Here is a 23,431-nt window from a genome sequence, read left to right as displayed (position 1 = left end):
AACAATTCCACCATTAGGGTAACTTCCTAGTTTCCTGATTGAAAACAGCTTGGGCAACGTGGTAAAAATTGGAGTTTCTAGTTTAAAAAAATTAGTGGCTCCTATGATACATTCCCAATTTATTTTTCTGGGTTTGGAAAATGACAATAAAATACGCCTATTGGAGAAGAGTTTCTTAAAGATGACTAGAAAGAGAGAAGGAAGAAGGCATTGTCTCCGAGAATATTTCCCCTCTGATTCTTTGTGTGATGGAATTAGTTTCAATTATTAAACATGCTACTTTTTAAATGTGCCTCAGTCTTTTCAATATTAACTGTTATTCCAAACCACAGAAACTGCACTGAGCAGGCAGATAATTAATTCCATGAATAATCAAAATAGGCCTTGTAGGGAGTCATTTGTATTCAAACACAGACTTTCACTATTAATGTTTTGGTAGTCCACTATATGTTAAGAAATATAAAGTATCAAAATACTAATAGAATCTGTTCAGCAGTGTATTTTGGGCAAAAGTTTAATATAAAGTTAACTCGTGTTTTTCACATGAGTGATTACTATTATTGGTTTCAAAGCAGCATAGATTTTAATAACATAAAAAATAAATATCCCCTGGAGTCACATTTTATCTTTATAAGCAACTTTTAATAATCATTAGCTCCTGAAGTTCTCAAAGCTGACAGCTTGCCCCCTAGGTTGCTATGAAGATTATTTTCAAAAGAGGAATATATTAATATCCTACAAGACTGCATATCTAGGAATAAAACACATTTTATTCATCAGAAACCTGAAAAATCCTGTCCCAGATTTTACAGGACATAGTTCAAATTTTCTTAAAAATTCCATAAAAATGATGCATCAGCATGATGAAATGACCACCAGCATTGCCAGTGTTGTACGAGACAATGCAGAATTGTTTTGATTCAGATTTCTTTTGATTAAAAATATACAACAGATGAAACAGTTATGGTGATTTCTATAATTAGGGTCTGGTCTTATCAATAGACATCTGCTTTATGTATATAAATATGCAATTCAAATTTGAAAGATTGGGCTTAGACTAGGACAGGTGATTACTTATAGATGGAGAGCAAGACTGGAAATTATTTAGAACAGTAGGCATTGCTTGCTCATGATCCTCTCATTCACACACTGGGAAGATTGGTCTGTATTCTTTGTACTCTATCTACAGAAACTGGACAGGACAAACTTGAGTTTGCTGAACCTGATCTGGTATGTGGACAATATAGATTGAATTCCTAACTCACTTCAAATGCCAAAGGAATCCTTTACACAGGTATCTTATATAGACATGTTTTTTTAAAAATTAAATTTGACTGATTCAACTTTAAGTTGACCTACTCAAGTTTTGACCGTAGGTTTCAACAACATTGCATTTATATATCCCAAGAACTTAAATTTTTCTTAGATTTTATACTGTCTACTATCTGTTAAATATGCTGCATATTTTCATTAACTTTTCTCTGCCTATAAATATTATCAGCAAACGGCAAAAAGCTTTCTGCTTGATTCAGTAATCCGGATACTTTTCTTCTGTTTTCCTTTACCTTACATTTTTATAGCAATTGGAGATGAAAGGTATTTTGCATCAACATGAAATTATACTTTTAGTTCATCATTGAGACGATCTAGGTACAAGTGATGAGTATTTTTAAGGTAAAAAAAAATTGTATAGACCTCAAACAAGTTTATCACTGCAAAAATGTATATCATTTAGGCATCAATTTACTTGAACTTCCTATAAGATTGTTACTTGGTTTCTCCTGTCTTTACAAGGTCTTTGTAGTCTGTATGATAGTAGCATTTTTACTTAAGTTACTGCTCTAAATTTTCTTTGCTCTTCAATTATGGATGATGCGAGGGAGTGCAATTTATTTCATGTATAAACTGTTGGAAAACCTCTCTACCTTATAAAAGTGTCTCTTCTTCCACTTCATAGCAAGTGTTTCAGAACTACGCACATGTAGATGAGAATTTGCAGTGAAATTTGTAAAAGATCTGAGAAAACCAGAGTTCTAATTTAAACTGCTTTCTTGCTAAGGCAAAACAGTCTGCACTTAATGTAAATGTGCTTACTACTTACGATGATAAGAAGTGATTTATGATGTCATCAAAACACACACACACACACACACACACACACACACACACACTCATGTATATAATAACACTCAGGCAGTAACTCCTTTCATATAGTTAAGAGCATCCACACAATCTCCACTTGGCCACACAAATGATCAAGATGCCAACACAGGAAACTGAGAAGACGGCTGTTTGCAAAGATGCTGCCAAACCCACTAGGAAAGGTAACAATGGAAGATATATTTTGACATAATCTAAATATTATAATGATAAGATCGGAAATAAGAGAGAAGACAGATTTTGTTTCCAACTTGAGAAACCAAAGTCATAGCAGGAGAACTTTCACCAAGAGTTTTAATAAAGTGTTCCCAGACAGGTTATGTCAACAAACTGTAGTAATATTTACACACACAGACATGATTTTATGAACAATATATGCTTGAGAACTATTGACTTAAAGAAAAATACAGAAAAAATACAGTCCTTAACCTGATATGCAAAGATACATGGCTGGCAAGAAGTAACCTACTATACCACAAAGCTATCTACTCTCAAATTCTTCCTGATGGTCGTAACATCTTATAATTACAAGGGTTGAGAATTAACACTTTTAAACAGCAATCTTAAATGTAACACTATGCTATTTAGTTACAGACCAAAAATATCAAATAAAAAAAAGATGTCTTTTTTTCTATAGGTTTCTAATACTTAATTTTGAGTTCTGTTGTTAACATGATCAAAATGAAAATTTAAAAGTAATATTCCTTTGAGGTCATAAACTCTGATTGCAGATATAACTGTTTTTGGTCATTAGTTTTCATATGTATAGCATAATATTTTTCACCTCAGAAAATCCTTTCAGTTTTAACCAAGCTGTACCAAACTGGTATATTTCACATTAAATTGTAATAAAGTTTGTGAATAAGAAAGATTTTATTTTAGTCATGGTATCTTGGTTTCACCTCAGTGTTCATCTTTAATTATTTTTAACAATCTACACTTAGAACAATTCAAAACATTTTTTACAAAATCCTTTTATTTGCAACTGGACTTTTTTTGATTTAAATAACAACTTCCTTAAATCATTTGTTTTCTTAATATTCTTTAATACAATATTCCCTTTTGGTAAGAGAGTGACAATACTCTATCTTAAATTCTCACTTCCAACTTCTGCCTTCCCTCTTAGGTTCGTGCCTGAATTTCTTAGTATTCAGTTACACCATTTAATACTTTGAAATTAATTTATTTTCTCTTTCCTCCAGAGACCCCTTGCAAAAATTTTTAATTAAAAAAATAATATCTATTCTATTATCAATGTTTCTTGTTCTATTTACTACACCATGCCAAGATTTTTTTCTTCTCTTACACAGGTTTCTTTCAGTCAAATAATACCCAAGCCCTCTCAGCTCCATCTTGGAAATGACCCTCACTGGCACACATCTGAGAAACACTTGTTGCTAATACATAATACAGAGCCGCAAAATCCCTCCTCTGGACTACAGTGATAACCTTCTGACCAGAGTTTGCCCCTTCACTTCCTGTCCACATCTCCTCAAATGTATCTTTTAAAAATCACTTATCATGTTGATCTCTCTTTAAAATCTCCTAAGATTTCTTATTTCCTATAGCACAAAACCCAAAGCTCCTGGCATCTAAAGCCTTTCAGAGTTTGAGAACAATCTTTCCAGCCACATCTTTTGTCACTTCTCAGGCATTCTACACTCTGGTCATAATTTAAGCTGAAAAATTAAATCTTACCAGTGTAATAGTCTGAGTTACCTAAATTGCCCCATATGTGCACCGATATAGAGAGAGCTTCTTACCTGCAACTATTGTCTGTGTTATAGTCTCTGATGATGGTCTGTCATCAAATTTTTAATCTTTTTTCCAAAATTTTTATATATATATCTAATGATGAATGTAAAAATAAAATTTGCTTTCTAGTACCTTATAATCCGGAGAAGGCAATGGCACCCCACTCCAGTACTCTTGTCTGAAGAATCCCATGGACAGAGGAGCCTGGTGGGCCGCAGTCCAAGGGGACACACAGAGTCGGACACGACTGAAGTGACTTAGCAGCAGCAGCAGTACTTTATAAAAAACTTTGTGTGAGATCAAAGTTTTATGTAGGTAAAGCAGATTTAGGTATGCCTTTCACCAAAAGGAAGAAAAAGGATGGTATTTTCCTTACTCATCTAAATTCCACATTGACAAAGTATCTTCTCTCTGAATTTCTAGTCTATCCCCTAGACAGGGCTTCCCAGTCAGCGCTAGTGGTAAAGGAAAAAAATCTACCTGCCAATGTGGGAGACATCAAAGACGAGGGTTTGATCCTTGGGTCGGGTAGATCCCCTGGACAAAGGCATGGCGACCCACTCCAGTATTCTCGCCTGGAGAATCCCACGGACAGAGGAGACTGGCGGGCTACAGCCCTTAGGGTCACAAAGCGTCAGACAGGACTGAAGCAACTTAGCACACAAGCATATCCCCTAGACACCTTCAAACCAAAGAAGTTGGGTCTATTTATCTGAAATTCTTGTATCTCTGCTACTGTATACAATTATCTTTGTGAAAAATGCATGGAAAGCAAATAGCAAGTAAAAGATATCCTAGAAGAGAATAAAGTCTTTAACTGAGTATATAAATTAGTTCTTTAGCTCTCAGATTGCTAGAGATCAAAGACCTTGAACCAAATATCCCACTGAAGATGAGATCTAAAAAAATACCAAAACAATTCAAAAAATTAGAAATTTCTCCAAAACAAGATTCTAAACCCTAGAGCTATGCTAGAATATGCTATAAAAATATTTCAGATGAAATAAAAATTCAGAACAAAAAACACTACAGTTTTGATGAAAATTCAGGACAAATGTGTGTGTGTGTGCAAGCGTGCGTGCTCAGTCGTGTGTCTGACTCTTTGCAACCCCATGGACTACAGCCTGCCAGGCTTATCTGTCCATGGAATCCTCCAGGCAAGAATACTGGAGTGGGCTGCCATTTCCTATTCCATTCAGAATAAATATTTTTAGCAATTAGACTTTGAGAAGCACAATGGAGGTCAGTAAGATTTTTTTTAGAGCAGTTAACCATTAGCTACTACATAAGAATCATATTAGCATGGTGATATCAGAAGATTAAGGCTAATATCTGCATAATGGCTAACTAGAGTAGGTTGGTAGGCAGCTTGGAGAGGTGTATTATTTTATCGACAATGTGATCAAATTTGATACATAAAGCATGTTTTTAAAAGGATTTAACTAGATTCTGTTACTTAATTTTAGCCTGATAAGATGTCTATGTTTTTATTTTGTCCACATCTAATAGTAGATTCTTGCCTGGGAAATCCCATGGACAGAGGAGCCTGGAAATATATACTATTGCTTAATGCTAAAAACTCATGAGTTTTAATGCTGTTTTTGATTGTAACATTTTAGATCAAATAAAAAATAGCACATGTCATTTTAAAAGATAAATTAAGAGAAACACACTTTCTTTTCATTTCTGTGGATATAAGTTTTCCCAAAGTACAAGATTAGACATCAATTTATGTTAAAACTATGGTTGAATACACTGTCACAAACAGCTACAAAAACATAAACCAACAAATCTCAGACCAAAGTACTTGAAAAATGATCTCTCAGATACAATTTATTTATCCCAGATGTCAGTGACCCTAAATCTTCTAAGTATAGTTGTGGGAGGTATTACTACTGGATTAAGATAATTAGGCTCAATGGGAAAAAGAGATTTGAAAAGTACAATGAAAGCTTTTTTTACAAAGAAAACTTGGCCATGGCAGAAATTTTTTATTTTTTCATATTTCTTTTTGAGTAAGTACAAAAACTTGACTAATGATGTTATTTCAACACTAATGTTGGGAGGTAATCATAGGTGGTTTCAAAATTAGAAACAGGTGTGCTAGCATGGTCGAATGAGCAGAACAAAGAAAAATCCCTTTTGAATGCCATCGACATAATAGATTCCTTCACAGCTACTATTGAAGAACATTATGTTCAATCAGATAGTAAACATAATTCCATCTGAATTGTATATCTTGAATGAGCCATATAATTGAGATCTTAATTTCCAAACATACTGGGATAAAAACTTAGAGGTTATTATAATTTAATTTAAACTGGGTGTAAGAATTACCTATCTATTTTGATATTTTAAGTATATTCATCATGAAATAGTCAAACTAAGGTAATGAGAAAGCCATCAAAGTGGTGATGCCTGCATCACTGAGTGATAATGCTTTTAATGTGAAATTAAATTTTAAAGGAAACATGTATGAGACAATATGAAATGATCTAAAAATAATCTAGGGATGAATTTAAAACACATCACTGATGTCTGACTATATGCTGGTGTTATGTGTACAAGTAAGTAAAATATTCTTTTGTTAACTTTAGTTGATAATACTGCTTTTGATTTACCATGTATAGTGTTATACAAATATAGAGATCTGATGTACTATGTTGACTGTGGGTGGAGGGTATATAAGAAGAAGAGAAATATAATTATTGACATATTTCTTCAAATTTAAAGTTTCTAATTTTCTTTCCATTTAGTATGAAAAACTAATTATTCAAGGAGTCAGTAATTTTTAGGAGTCGTCTAACTTCTCAAAAATACAGACAATTAAGCTCATTAGTGTTCCTGAACACACTTGAATTTGAAAAGTAGTGGTAACATTTTCCTTACAATATTGGATTACTTTACCCTGCTACTGCTGCTGCTGCTAAGTCACTTCAGTTGTGTACTTTACCCTACTCCACAATAAAATTTGGTAGCATCAGTATAGCTCAGCTTCTTTTTCCCTTCCATTTTTATTCTCCAGCTCATTTCTCTGCATAATTTCCTTGCAAGATTTCATTCCATTTATGAGTTCATCTACCCCTTTACACCAAAGGCCTCTAAATCTAAATCTTATAATTAAGATCTCTTCCCAGGTCCACATTTTCAACTACCTACTGGACATAAATAACTACATGCCCCACAAGTGCATCCCACTGAGTATGTATTTCCTGTTATCTTCCCCCAGCTCCTAATTTTCCAACCATAATATGCTCCACCTCCTCAATTCTTGATTTTGATAAACGACACTTTCATCTGTCTTTGTAGTCTCCTGAGTGAGAGATTTGTGTCATATTCAACAGGCCCCTTTCTATTATCTCATAGGTACAATCCAGGACAAAATCTTATACAGCCATTTTATTTCCTGGTGAATTATTTAAACAATGTTCTATTGAATCCCTTCTATTCCCTGGGCTACACATTCAGCAAGCAGGTGAAGACAGATCATCTGATTCCTGCCCTCCAGAGACGTATAGAGGTGTGAGGTGGGAAAGAGACTAGACAAGAGGAGGAAATAAAAAATATATATGTTATAATACTAAGTTCAGAGAGCGATGCCCATTAAAAATAAAATTAAATAGAGTTACATAAAAGAATTATTGGAGACGGGTATTCAGGAGGGTAAATCTTTCTGAGAAAAATACATAAGCCCATCAGCCAAGAAACAGAATGATAAAGAAGAGGCAGTCATGTGAAGATACACAGGACATGTGCCTGTGTATGTGAACATCGCACTGAGTCCATTCTATACTGGATATGAAACAGTCCTCATATCCAAAGACATCTGACTAGGATTCCCAGGGATTGGCTAAATAAGGTCAGGTAAGCATCATATAGCTTAGACTAGAATTTGCCTTACAATAAGAAATCATAACAACACACGTTTTTTGCTGGTGTACTGAATATTCTCAACTTCCCTCCCTAGATGCACTCTTAAACATTGCTTCCTGGGTGTATAACCACCATGAACTTAACAGTTGGGGTCACCTGCTCTCTGACTGCTAGGGATTCATCAACAGGAGGCCCTGACAGGAGTTTAGAGGAGAGCATGTGGGTATCTATCCCCTAGCACTCTCTCCTGCCATACGACAGTCGGGGAGCCGCTCTGCTCCTGAATCCTATCAGACACCCTCTTGTACAGGGCTTTGGTTTCCATCTCGTTGTGCTAACAGTTCCCTTCCACGGCTCCTCCAGGCTTCCCTCACTTGCTGGTCCCAGGGTGCTCCACCATCTCTTCTTGATTTCCTCAGCCCTTCTCATATCTATATAAACAGTCCCTTTACTAGACAGTCTTCAGTTACTCTTTTGAACAGATTATCTCTCCTCTGTAAGAAACCAGAATGACATAATTCTGTTCACTATTGAGCCAATCAGTGCAGCATCAGTACAGTTTTGTATCTGAACTTTTATTCCTTCAGTATTAAAATTCTTTTTTGTGTGGTGTTTGAGTTCCCAGACACTATTTCTACTTTTTACCAAAGTCTCTAACACAAACATAAAACTTCTTGGACTATTTTCCATATTACTCATCAAGGGATTCACCAGTCCCATATTCCTCCCTGTACTCTCTATCTCTTTATTCCAATCTGGAAAGAGGATTGTGAGATGCTACAGGATATAGCATTATCCATTATATTCTTCTCTCCCATTTTGTATTTTCTCTTCTTGGAGTAACTTCTTCCTTGGGTTATGTTCTTGTTCCACTGGAGAATATTCTCCAATAATCTTCTGAGAAAGGCTACACTTTATAAAATAGACTCCAAGTATTTTAAATTACTTTTACCCTCATGCTTCATTGATAATTTGGCTGGATATAAAATTTTCTACAGAAGTTTGCAAGTTTGGCTCTCATATGTTTTAGTGTTAAGAATGGTTTTTCTGGTTAACATCTGTTGGCTTTCTGATTATTTATGCATGATTTATTTTTCTTCCCTCTCTGGACTGTTCAAATTTATCTCTTTATCTCATGTGTTCTTAAACTTACATGATGATGTGATTGACATAAGTGCATTTACTGTCCTGATAACTTTAAGAGCTTTTTCATCATAGTAATGCAGGTTCTTCACTTTTGTGAAAAAATTATTTTTGATAATTTCTCCCTTTCTACTTTCTCTTTAATCATCCATATGTTGACTCTCCTAAGTTGATCTTTCCAAAAAAAAAAAAAAACTATTTCATTTTCTATTATTTGCCTAAATTTTTAATGCTTCTGAGCAATTTCCTAAAAGACTTTCCAGTTCTTAAAATGTTTTTTGACAATCATGTATGTTTTTTTAAATTCCAAAAGTTGCATTTTATTGTTCTTTTCTATGCATTCACGTCTAATTTCAAGGAAATATCTTTTATTTTTTTAAATTTCTCTGAGATTAGGAACTGTTTGCTTCAACATTTTCTTCTGTTCTTTGCTTCTGGTATCTCAATGCCAGAATATATAATTCTTTCCCTCTCTGACTCTCCATTTTTGAGAGAATTCTAGACTCCTTAGTGGAGTGAATAACTAGGCTGCCTGTGTTTTAAACTGTACTCCAATAAAAAGGGAAAAAATATGATGAATTTCTCATCCCTTTCCTGAGTGTGTGCAGATTTAAATTTTTTTTTTAGATTTAAATTTTTAATATTCACTTGCAATTGTTTTACTGGGGTTTTGGAAGAAAGTAGAGATAAAGGAAAGGATTCAATTTTCTATGTCAGAAGATGCATACTTTTTAATGCTTTAACATATGTATTAGATTACTGGTAGGAAAACTTTTGGAAGTAATGCAATGTTTAGGATTTAGAGAGCTATATTAAGTGTATCTTTGTATTTAAAATTCTTGTCTTATAAAGAAGTTTTCATAAGTGAGAAGGCAAACTCTATCTGAAGTTCTCTTTGATCGAAAAGGAAATTTAAATATGGAAGCAGACAAATCGGTTTACATTATGATGTCAGTGTCATTAAACTTTATAAATCAAACACCTTTAATTTATAAGTTCATTTAAAAACTTTGTTAATAGTGGTAAGAGACAACTCTTGCTAAACTTACCTCACTTGCTTTATGAAAGAACTCCTAACCAAAAGGTAGACTGTGGTGGTTTTCTAAACATAGAACAAAGCAGGTGACAAGAGAAAGTGGAGTTGCTAAAAGACAGCACCACATGGATGGCTCACATCTAACAGAATGACCACATCCCAGACTGATGAATGGACCGGTGTGACAAGATGAAAGGTCTTTAGAAGGCATTGTCACAGGGTTTCGCCCTAAACTTTATGCTATTCACAGTTTGAACTGAGACACATACGTATGCTGATAAAACACTGAACAATTTGGGTGATAACAAGGAACAGGATGTGAGGGTGGAAGGAAAATCCTGAACAAGGGGTAAAGTCAATAGCAGGAGGATATGGACAACTTCACTGCAGGCTAATTTAACAGGGCTAAACGTATAACCTTACACTTAAATCTAAAACATGATCTATACAAACAAAGTGAGGAAGTAATGTAACATTAGCACCTCTGCAAGAACTGTACAGTTATAATTAGCTAAAACATTTATTAAAATATTTATGGAGTACATACAATGTGCAAGACACTGCAGTTACAGTGAATGATACAGACTGGGTATCTGCTTCTATTGAACTTACAGGTTAGTATGGGAAACAGGTAACACTTCAAAATTAATTATAATTAAGTCTAACAATAGAGAATGATTAATATTAGGAATACATAATAGGAGACCTAATATACAGATGAAGTAGACAGGGATATCTAGTGCCATCATAGGCCGCAGTGATAAAAGTATATATATAAAAAAAAAAGTATATAAATGCCAAGAATGCTGAGCTGCTGGTACTTAATTATTCCTTCAACAAGGAATGATGATAATTTTAAAAAAGGAGAGAAATATTATATTATCAGGTAATACTGATTGGGCACTTATTATATGCCAGGAACTGTGCTCATGGACTGTGATATTATCTTGGTTCACTCATCCCAATGAATTTGATAAGATTAAACCGCATTTTATAGATTGAAAAGACAGAGGCACAGAGGTTGCCTAGGGATTTGTCCAAGTTCACACAGTGGTAAGTACAGGAACTGAGATCTAAACATGGGAACGTGGGAATACTGCAGTTTGGAGGCTAAACTGGCATTCGGGCCTGAACCAGTCAAGGCTTGCTAGGAGATCAGCTATGCACCATCATAAGCCGAACAACACCCAGGTAGGAAAAAACAGGTTGAGGGAAGATCTCAACACTTTAGTTAGAGGAACTGAACGTATTTAACTAGAGAAGACAAAAAGTAATATAACACACACATATGTGTTTGCTCATAAGAATTACCATTTTCAGACTTACTCTGTCAGACACTGCTGGGAGCTCTTTTATGGGTGTCTAGAATAGGTAGAGGGAAACTGGTAGCCCAAGTAGCTCTTACCCACTCAATATTTCACAATATGTTAATTTTGTTAGGTATTTAAGACACAAAAGGTAGACAAGAAAGATGGCTATATCATTTTAATAATGTATGTCAGCCACTCAGTCATGTCAGACTCTTTGAGACTCCATGGACTGCAGCCCAACTGGGCTCATCTGTCCATGGGATGCTCCAGGCAAGAATATTGGAGTGGGTGGCCATTCCCTTCTCCAGGGGATCTTCCTGACCCAGTGATTGAACCCAGGTAAATTCTTTATATTATCTGAGCCAACAAGGAAGCCCTGATGCTTATTTATCTTAATAGGAAAGACTGTGACAGTAGAATTAAGAAATTTTCAAATAAAAATATTCCATTTTCAATCTGTTTACCTGATGAATACTTACTATAATGGCTGCTAAATATTAAGTTTTTTTTGGCATGCCCAGTACTAAATGTGTATATTTTTAGATATATCTTCTGATGTTTAATAGGCAAAAATTCAAACTTAATTTTAATCTTTTAAATTTTGCCAACTGCCCTAAACTATAGCTTCAGGTACAAATATCATTCAATTATTAAAGAAGGGGCGTTTACGCAAAGTGAAAAGTAAAACCGCACAGAATATTTCTCCATGAATTCAGCCTTATCTTCACTTCAGAACTTCTCTTTGATGGGATTTGCTCCATTTATTTTAACCCAGCACTATGCAGGAGGCTAGATAAGCAGTTTTTTAAATTTCAGTACAAGATCAGCAAGGTGATGAATGGCATTTAATTTTCAGAACCCTAAACTATACAAATGAACCATGATTTTCTTTCCTCTTCCCTTGCCTTTCATGGGGTTTTGCAAAGGGAACGATGGGACACAGTCCTGTGTGTAAACCAGTGAACAGCATGTTAGAACTTTCTAGCACCTGTCCTGCGGCTCATCTAGAGCCGCAGTAAAATGCTGGGTCCTGCCCTCCATCCTTTTTGTCCTGGTGGTTTGGGTGGACAAAGAGATACAGTTCTGTCTGCCTGCCTGCTGAGTCCATCTAAGTAAGGTTGCATTAACCTTTCTAAAGCTTCTTGAGCACTGTAAGAGTAAAATGTTATGTAGTTAGTGTGTTTAGCAACACCACCACTAAAGAGAAAAAAAAAAAAAGAAAGCAAAAAACAATGTGATCATCTTCAATTCTATAGAAAGCTAATTTAAAAATGAGGACCTCGTTCTAAGATGTGTGCCTGTTCAGGGTCGCTTATTGAAGACTGCCTTTTCCTTAATGGGCTCACTTACTCTTTTTACTACTTCAAAGTGTTTTATGAGCTGTGGGCTTTCAGGATCCGTAATGTCAGGCATCCTTCATTTTAAGTGACTTTTAAAAATTTATTTATTTTTTGTTTGCTTTATCAATGTCTTCTAATTCTAGTTTAGAGACTCTGGCCCTGGCCCTATTTTAAACTAAGCAGATCTTTGCTCTAACTAAACATAAATAATGTGTTTACCTACTTGGAGACCCAGAGGCTTATCTTCTCCCTGAACTTTCCAGGAGTAACAGACAACTCAGTTTAAAGCCAAAATTGAGAGACTCATGCCCAGGGGTGGGGGAAAAAAAAGGTCCAATTATTTCCCTTTCATCTGATGTGAAGAGCCAACTCACTGGAAAAGGCCGTGATGCTGGGAAAGACTGACGGCAGGAGGAGAAGGGGACGACAGAGGATGAGATGGTTGGATGACATCACTGACTCAATGGACATGAGTTTGAGCAAACTCTGGGAGACAGTGAAGGACAGGGAGGCCTGGCGTGCTGCATTCCATGGGGTTGCAAAGATTCGGACATGAGTGAGCAATTGAACAACAATTGTTTTTTTTTTCCATTTATTTTTATTCGTTGGAGGCTAATTACTTTACAATATTGTAGTGGTTTTTGCCAAGCAAGGCTGCTGGTTTCAAGTAGTTCATGGAAGTCACACAGAAAGTTAGGTTTTGAGAAGGAAATAAACCTTAATACAGTAGCTGGTTAAGGACAAAATTTTTAATTCAGCTTGAGTTTGATTTATATTTGTATATTCTGACTGATGTATATTCATATACTCAAATTCTGCCTGATACATGTATTACTTCTAAAATAGCAAGTATTCTCTCAAGGGTGAAACCACATATTAGTTCAAGCTAAAATATAAAGAGTAAAATTTAAATACCTTTCTTATTCCTGTTCCCTATCCTTTAAACATGTTTCTATACTGCCACAGAAAAACGTGGAGGAGATAGTATGTTTGCATTCAGGTAAGTTGGAATAGATAAAACATACAAAGAGTACAGTATGTCGCCTACATACAAACCTTACATTGCAAACTTTCAAAGATGCGAACGTGCTCCTCTATGCCAAGTGTTGAACTGGACTGTACTTTTCAAGGTACTATTCTAAAAGATTAACAATGTTTCCTTTATTTTTTGTGTTTGTTTTTATTTATTATTTGTGTTAAAAGTATTATAAACCTATTATAGTGCGGTACTATATAGATGGCCAACTGTGTTAGGTGAGTACCTAGGCTAAATTTGTTGGACTAATGAACAAATTAGACTAGTGAATGCATTCTCTGCATGGAACTTGTTCGTATGTAGGTGACTTACTTTATCTTATTCCTCATCTTAAGTATTTTTCTCAAAGGATTAGTAAAGCTTTAATTTTTAAGGCAAAAATATTGGCACATATATTTGGATAAAAAAAGACTTGTCTTATACTAGATAAATCAAAAGTTTTGATATACTACAAGGCATCGAACTCAACTGGCCCTAGAGACCAGGCAAAGTACACATGCGAGTGAAGAGGTTTGTCTACGGGGCAATGGGAAGATATGGGGGGCAAGGGAAAATTCCAGAGTACACGTTCCCTTGAAAAGCATTCAGATGCAAACATTTTACAACTATGTTCAGGCCAAATAAAACACATTTGCATTCTGCCATCTTTCCAATGTACTTTTGAAATATACTGGTTTTATGTACTGAGAAAGAATGATTCATTTTTATTTATTTATCTTCAAAATACCAGGGCAATGGTATTTGTTTTCAGACTTGTTGAAGCAAGTCACAAGTTACAATGCAGGGGAACTGATTTATTCCTGGAAATACTCGTAAGACCTACTGAGTGTGATTCATCTTTGCCTTGGACCCTGGCCACAGCTATAGCCCAGCTCCGGGTTCCTAATCTATGTCTCATGAAAGAGGCTCCTGAGTTACTCGATACAAAAGCATCTACTATATTGACTTCATATCTGACACTCAAAGAACGTGGGGTCCTGCTAGGTTACAAAGACCAAGACACAGCCCCTTCCCTCCTCCTGATTGGGTTGCTCAGGAAGGGATTAAGGGAAGGAATTTGCAGCCAAGCATCCCTGATGTTAGGGCTTCCCTGATGGCTCAGCGGTAAAGAATACATCTGCCAATGCAGGAGATGTGGGTTTGATGCCTGAGTTGGGAAAATTCCCTGGAGAAGAAAAACGGTCAACCCACTCCAGTATTCTTGCCTGAGAAATCCCATGGAGACAGGAGCATCATGGATTACAAAAAAAAAAAGAGTCACAAACATAGTTGCAAAAGAGTTGGACGTGACTTAGTGACTAAACAACAACAAACTCTGATGTCTATCCCCTCAGCCTTGCACAGGGGTGCATTTGGGCTGGGCTGTTAATGTGTTTACCTTCAGCGTAGATATTTTTCAGAATCTGCCTTCAGTGGGTACCTCCATAATTAATAAGTCTCTGATTTTATACAGTGCTTTCATATTCACAGAAAAGCAATACATTAAACCAAGTTTTCCCTGGTGGCTCAGAGGGTAAAGAATCTGCCTGCGATGCAGGATACCGGGGTTTGATCCCTGGATCAGGAAGATCCCTTGGAGAAGGGAATAGCAACCCACTCCAGTATTCTTTCCTGGAGAATCCCATGGACATAGGAGCCTGGCAAGCTGCAGTCCACAGGGCCGCAAAGAGTCGGACACAACTGAGCGACTTTCACTTTCAAACAAGGAAACAAAAGAGAGCAATTTTAGTTTGATTTTAGAGAGGTCAATTTTAATTTGATTTTAGAAAGGAATACACACATTTAAAGCTTGGTCAGCACTGTAGAGCTAATGAATGAACAGTACTTTACAAGAAGCAGCTCATTAATAAATGGTTTCCTGATCATTAAGAAATACTTATTGGTGTCTTATTACAAGATGGCCTCAGTCAGGTGATATATACACAGAGTTTATATGCATGAATTACTGGGTTCTATAAGAATTTTTTCTCTAAAGCAGAAAAAAAGCCATTAAACTCTAGGTAGTATTCCTATTTTAAATGTAATACTTTTTAGAAAAAATAAAATACTAAGATATTTTAATAAAGAACAGATTTTGTGACTATGGGGGTGTGGAGATGTGTAAAGTACTTACTAAATTTGACACTAACAGCATAATGGAGTATATATATTTGCTATATTCATGAAAGCAAAGCATATGTCAATAGTCAATAGGGCTAATATATACCTTCTTTTATAAAAATTATATTTCTATTATTTGTATTCTCTATATCACTGTTTTCAGATGATAACATTTCTTCATATGTTACTATAAAATTTCATTTTGTATAAGAGGTTTTTTATATTATGTACAAGAGAGAAAGATTATACATAACTATCTCCTTATGATAAAACTCATGTAATTTTTAAAAGCAAATAAATGAATACAGATATTATCTCTATATCAAATCTTTAAAAATAAAACTCAGATAGTTTATAAAATTTTCCATCTAAATAGCATTTGAAATAGTTATATATTTTGCATTTATAGATACACATTATATTCTGTCTTCACTGTGTCTGTTTTCACACCTTGAAATCTAATAGATTTTACTCTGCTGAGTTTTAGATTTGCTTGGGACCTGTGATCCCTTTTCTCCTTCCCACTTCTCCCTTTTGGAACGGGTATATCTATCCTGTGCCTCTCCCATCATTGTATTTTCAGAGCATATGACTTGTTTTCTAGTCCACACATGGATAGGGATTTTGCACCAGAATGGTCCATACTTGATTTCGATGATTTATAAGATTTGAGATTTTTTAAGTTAATTATATTTCGATGAGATTTTAGAGTTGATGCTGGAATGAATTAAGACTTCTGATGAAGTGGAGAATGTGAATGTATTTTGCAAGTGAGAAAGACATGAATTTGGCAAGGAAGGCAGAGGGCAGACTTTACAAGTTGAGTTGTGTCATCAGAAAACATACTGAAGTCCTAACTCCTAATACCCACAAATGTGACCTTATTTAGAAACAGGGTCTTTGCAGATGTAATCTAGTTAAGATGAGACCATAGGGAATTAGGGCGGGCCCTTTTCCAATACAACTGGTATCCTCATAAGAATGGAAGTGATGTTGACATAGATGGAATATGGTCATGTGACAGAGGAGGCAGTGATGGCTGCAACAAGCGAAAGGATGCCGAAGGCTATCAGAAACTAGAAGAGGCAAGGCAGGATCCTCCCCAAGAGGCTTAGGACAGAGCATGGCCCTTCCAATGTCTTAATTTGGCCTTCTAGCCTCCAGAGTTGTGAGATAAATCACTTCTGTTGTTTTAAGCCACTGAGCTCTCTATGAGTCCTTTGTACAGCAAAGAGATCAAACTGGTCAATCCTAAAGGAAATCAACCCTGAATATTCACTGGAAGGACTGATGCTAAAGCTGAAGTTTCAATACGTTGGCTGCCTGATGTGAAGAGACAACTCACTGGAAAAGACCCTGATGCTGGGGAAGATGGAGGGAAGGAGGAGAAGTGGGCTGCAAAGGATGAGATGGTTGGATGGCATCATCGACTCCAGGAGATAGTGAAGGACAGGGAAGCCTGGAGTGCTGCAGTCCATGGGGTCACAAAGAGTCAGACACGACTGAGGGTCTAAACAACAACAAGAACAAGTCACTAAGTTTATGGTACTTTGTCATGGAATCCCTAGGAAAGTAATACAGCCCACTAGAGCAAACATTGTTTTCCTTTGACCTTTCAGCATTCACCTTCTCCCCTCCCTCCTTTAGTAAAGTATATCTAATTTTCCTCTTCCACTTTTATTCCATGTACTGTACATAGATGACCACATCCATGAATCCTAAATTGAGCTTGCAACCTAGTCTGTTCTCTTGACCTCAGCAGTTGCTTCCAGGTTGAATGTGTAGCTCAATCATAGTGAGGACAATGGAAAGCTGGAACTGCTGCAGCCACATTGCTACCATGAGGGAGAAACTGTCTGAGAAGAGACGCAATAAAGATGAAGTAGAGTTAAGAGATCTCTGAGAGAGATCCTGTTTATCTATAAGACAATCGACCACATATAGAACTGGCCTAATGCTAGAATTTTTAGTTACCTAACCAAGCTTATAAATCCCCGTTTGAACCATTTTTGACTAACTTCTGTAACACTTTCAAGTAAGAGAGTTCTATGTGTTCCAAATCTTGGCACTGCTTTTCTTCAATTACTTTCAATGGTCATCAAATGCCAGATCACACTCTCCTGGATCACTTCTAAACTTAAAAAAGATTTTGGCCTGGTGTTTCACTGCTTAAGGTCTTCCCTGTAGCTCAAACGATAAAGAATCTGCCTGCAATGCAGGAGACTCAGTTTCGATCCCTGGGTTGGGAAGATCCTCTGGAGAAGGGAATGGCAACTGGCCACTCCAGTATTCTTGCCTGGAGAATCCCATGGACAGAGGAGCCTGGTGATCTATAGTCTGTGGGATTGCGAAGAGTTAGACATGACTGAGCAACTAACACTAACTTCACTGCTTACTTAATGAAAGAAATGCTTTGGAAATTCCTAATTCAAGTTATCTCTGAGAAGAAAAGCCAGTCAGGTTTCCTTATTTCTAAATATGTACTCATTGGACACTTCCCTGTTTAACCCTCATTCTTGTGGCTGTAGATCACAATACAGAGATAGTCAGACAACTCTATCTCAATGGCTTGAGACAGCAGACAAATGCTCCTTTATGTATTCCTAGGGAATAATAGAGAAGAGCATCTCCCTTAACATATAATATATGGATTTAGATTAGATTGGACATACCCTAAATTTTTGTGTCATTTATGTGAACATACTTTATGTTTTTAAATACATTCTTAAAAATAAGTTCATTATAAAACAGTAAATTTTGATATTTACATATTCTCATGTCCAAACAAATTGTGCTTCCATTTTTTCTGGAAAACTCCCCTAATTTCCAACCTGAGTCATAACAAAGACAAAATTCAATTAAACTTGATATCTTATATTTAGGCTATCATGTATTCATATTATTATATATGCATACTTTTGTAATTTCTGAAATGCTGGTTTGGAATTACTGTAACTCAATATATCACATTAATTTTCTTTAAACCTTTAGAAAAAATATGTTATTATTAGTCAGAGTATATTTCTACTTTTCTTTTGTCAGCAGCATTCTTTCTATTTTCATCAGCTCAAAAGAAATGAATTAAAAATACAGTCTTAAAACTTCTCCTAAAGTTGGAAATGCATATTGATTGAGGGCAAGAACTAACACACCCTACTGCACGTGGGTATACTAATCTTTTATGAGCGTTTCCTGATGCTTATTCCATAATTCCATAAGATTGTGATTTAGAATATACAGGTTCTCTGCTGATCATACAGAACATTAGGAGTTTTATTCTTTTTGTTTTAGGCAGAAGATCATATATTTTATTTAACATTGGAAAAGAAATCATATTTTTTGTTAAAAAATTATGCAGTTAGTTTGAGTGTTTAGCGACTATGCATGCATTAATGATTAAAACTACTTACAAAATATGACCAGATAATGATATGTAATTTAATGTTGCTATTAAGACTTCAGTTTTGGAAGAACCTCTCCACATTAAAACCAAATTTAGTCTATGAAACTGAAAGCAATATTTTAAAAACACAAGTGAGTACTCTAGTACTGTCCTCAGAGCCTTTCTTAATATATTGACAAATACCTTCTCCTTCATGTGGACATAATGTATTTACCTATACACACATCTTTCTATAGATAACTTTAAATAGCTATCTTTTGCATATCAGACACAGATCTAAAGGTGCCTGCATACATTTGGGAATAAGCAAAGAGTAAATAAGGACAGAATTTATTTGAGGAGAATAGACACAACATACATAGCTTAAAAAAAAAAGCTACATCCAGTTTACAGCATCTAAACCTTTCTTTTGTTAGCAACACTGTTTAAAATAACTTCTCCCTGAGGAACAATACCCTGGATACATCACTGCAGATCCTGCAAAGGCATGTAGTTGTTGCCTTTAAACTTGGACTTCTTCTGAAATGAGTACTTAAAATCAGGTAAGTGCTAAGCAAAGGACCGTGATGGCCACTGTTAAGGAACAATTAATATACATGCCTGTAAATTAATGTTCAAATGCGCTGCCTTTAGGGCGGAACTTCCTCCAAGCCTGCAGTAGCAATTGTATCATGCTGCTCTATTCAGCCTGCTGCTATGACAACTACCCAAGGGCAAATGTCAGGTCAACTCCCAGTGTCTCTGTCTGTATAATTGCTTTGTCAGGAACCTAATAGCTGCCTTCTTTTCCTCACTGAACAGTGGAAAGCAGTAGCGCTCAAAGAACTGAGACGTCCTCTCCCCAGCCTCCCCATTTGGTGTTAAAACTGTATTTACCAAGCTGTCAGGCGACATTTTAAATTACAGTATTAATTCCAATGATGCCTGCTCTATTTGGTCACATATTACCATTCTCGGGCTTGAACATTTCCTGTTGTGTTGGCAGGCATCTCATTAAAAGGCTCTTTCCTTCCCTAAAACTGAACGTTCTGCTATGCTACATCAAGCCACGAGTGGATGTTTTATTTACTGCTTATCCTTTTCCCAGGACATGACGAGGTATCTTTGGGGCTCAGCATGATGAACGCCAATACTGCTTTAATCCCACAGAGTGATGAAATATTATAAAATTGATATTCCAAAAGACACCTGGAGGCCATTACAATGTTACCTGGGAATATAATCAAGTCCTAAAATATGCTGTGCTGATAGTCCTTGCTACATAGAGAACCAGGAAGGGGGTTTAGCTTTGTGGGCTGTGAGCTGGTCCAGGAGCTGCTTCTAAAGCAGGTGCACTTTGAGATGGGGGTGTGCAAATAAACACAGGAGTGGATCTGGAGTGGATAGGCTACCTGGGCAAAGCCGTACTGGTGGAAAGAGGGTGTGCCTGGCCCACTAAAGGTGCTGCTCCACATTCACATATTTCTAAAACCCCTAAATGTCCTTTCTATAGAAACAAAACAGGAGCAACAAGGAGGCACTGCATTTCCTCTTTGTGTGATTTTTAGTCATGAACAAGAATAGTAAGGATGTAGACTTTACACAGTAAGTAAATAGTTAGGATGGCCTTAAGATCTGAAATTTATGAAGCATTCTGATTTTCATTACTCAGGACATTACTCTGAAATCAAAAGAAAGCTAAATTCTTTGTACTGTACTAGTCTTTTCCTTCTTTTTAAAGAAAACTCTGTTTCTAGTGAAATATATATTAAAAAAAAAATCGGGGGAGGAGCCAAGATGGCGGAGGAGTAGGACGGAGAGACCACTTTCTCTCCTAGAAATTCATCAAAAAAATAACTGAACGCAGAGCAAACTTCACAAAACAACTTCTGATCGCTAGCTGAGGTCATCAGGCGCCCAGAAAAGCAGCCCATTGTCTTCGAAAGGAGGTAGGACAAAATATAAAAGATTAAAAGCGAAACAAAAGAGCTAAGGACGGAGATCCGTCCCGGGAAGGGACTTAATAGAGGACGTTCCCAGACACCGGGAAACCCTCGCTCTGGCGGGCCTGGGGGAAGTGTTGGAATCTCAAGAGTTTGAATCTGACTGGGAGGGATACAATAAATAAAACCCACAGGTTAAGAGCCTAAAAGCAACTCCCAGCAGAAAAGTACCCCAGACGCCCGCATCCGCCACCAGCAAGTGGGGACGGAACGGAGAGGAGCGGGCGGCATTACTTGGGGCAGGGTCCGGGCCTGAGCGCCCTGAGGACAATCGGAGGGAGCTTTTGTGAGTTGCCAACTTGAACTGTGGGAGAGCAAAAGAGACAGAAAATTAACCGGCCCGAACACACTGCCGGCCGTTCGCAGAACAAAGGGACCGAGATTCTGGGCGGCCGAAGCCCGCCGGGAGGGTCGTGGCGAGACGGAGGGCGCGGGCGCCCGACCGGCGCGGGCGGGAGCTGAGGCTGGGGACGCGGAGGGCGGAGGGCGCGCCGCACCCGGGGAGAGAGCGCCCGTCAAGCGCCTGGCTGCCTGGGCCGCTCGGGCGGCGTGGGGCCGGAGCGCGGGCCCAGCTTTGTGTGCCGCGCTTTTGTGAATCGCCCGAGGGCTGGAGCCGCGCGCAGCGTGGCGCGCGCTTCAGACGGAGCAGCCCGGAGCCTGAGCAGCGCAGATCGAGAAAAGAGCGCAAGCCTCTCCCGGGAGCGCCGGTCCCTCCCCGCACAGCCCCTCGCCGCAGCGCGACGGAACTAGCTACCTGAATAAGAATCCACCTCCGCCCCGTGTGTCAGGGCGGAAATAAGGCGCGGAAGAGAGACCGGCAACAGAACCCAAATAAACAAAGGGAACCGCTTCAAAAGGGACCGGTGTAACAGATTAAAATCCCTGAAGAAACCACGGACTGACTACACCGGAAGGGCCTGTAGATATCGAGAAGTGTAAGCTGGAACGAGGAGCTATCTGAAGCTGAGCCGAACCCACACTGACCGCAACAGCTCCAGGGAAACTCCTAGATATATTTTTTCTTTTTCTTTTTTTTTCTTTTTTTCTTTTTTTTTTTTTTTTTTAAGTAAGGAAAAAAAAAAAATTTTTTTTTTCTTTCTTTTTTCTTGGTTCTCTTTTATTTTCCTTTAAAAATTCCTTATTACTCCCCCATTACTCCTTAACTTTCATTTTCATAGATTTTTTACGATTTTTTTTAATTAGGCAAAACAATTTTTTTTCTCTTTTTTCTTTTTTTTTTTTCCTTCTTTTTTTCTTTTCTTTTTTCTTCTCTTCTATTTTCTTTTTCTTTTTCTCTTATTTCTTTTAAAGCCCTCTAGCACTCCTTTTACTACGCCTTAATTTTCATTTTCAATCCACTATAACCTTACAGAAGAAAGAGAAAGGGAAAAAAAAAAAAAAAAAAGAAGAGAAGCCCTATTTTTATACCAAACTTCATATATATTTCTAAAATTTCTTTCGTGTGTTTTGGTTTTTGTTTTTAATATAGTATTTTTAAGAGTCTAACCTCTACTCTAGATTTTTAATTTTTGTTTTTCAGTATATGATATAAATTGTGAACATTTAAGAATCCAATATTCAGCTCCCATTTTTATTCACGAGTGTGTTGATTATTCTCTCCCAATCTTGACTCTGTTTTCTACCTCAGAACACCTCTATTTCCTCCTTTCCCCTTCTCTTCCCAATCCAATTCTGTGAATCTTTGTGGGTGTCTGGGCTACGGAGAACACTCTGGGATCAGACAACTTCGTAGATCTGTCTCTCTCCTCTTGAGTCCCCCTCTTTCTCCTCCTGCCCATCTCTATCTCCCTCCTCCCTCTCCTCTTCTCCATGTAACTCGGTGAACCTCTCTGGGTATCCCTAACGGGGGAGAAACTTTCCACCATTAACATAGAAGTTTTATTATCAGTGCTGTATAGTTGGAGAAGTCCTGAGACTATAGGAAGAATAAAACTGAAATCCAGAAGCAGGAGACTTAAGCCCAAAACCTGAGAACACCAGAAAACTCCTGACTACATGAATCTTTAAGTAATAAGTGACCCTACAAAAGCCTCCATACCTGCAACGAAACCAACCACCACCCAAGAGCCAATAAGTTTTAGAGCACGACATACCACGCAAATTCTCCAGCAACGCAGGAACATTGCCCTGAACGTCAACATACAGACTGCCCAAGGTCACACCTAACACATAGACCCATCTCAAAACTCATTACTGGGCACTCCATTGCTATCCAAAGAGAAGAAATCAAGATCCGCACACCAGAACACTGACGCAAGCTTCGCTAATCAGG

At 37.1% G+C, this 23,431-nt stretch overlaps 1 protein-coding gene across 6 annotated transcripts in view; it reads right to left on the bottom strand.

The window, feature by feature from the left end:
- NOL4 (nucleolar protein 4) overlaps positions 1–23,431 on the bottom strand; it is a 451,497-nt gene that overhangs the window by 81,954 nt on the left and 346,112 nt on the right. The gene's annotated exons all lie outside the window — the stretch shown is intronic.

This window comes from Muntiacus reevesi, chromosome 4 (assembly GCF_963930625.1).
Source record: "Muntiacus reevesi chromosome 4, mMunRee1.1, whole genome shotgun sequence".
Classification (NCBI taxonomy): domain Eukaryota; kingdom Metazoa; phylum Chordata; class Mammalia; order Artiodactyla; family Cervidae; genus Muntiacus; species Muntiacus reevesi.
This window is presented reverse-complemented; position numbering and strand designations above follow the sequence as displayed.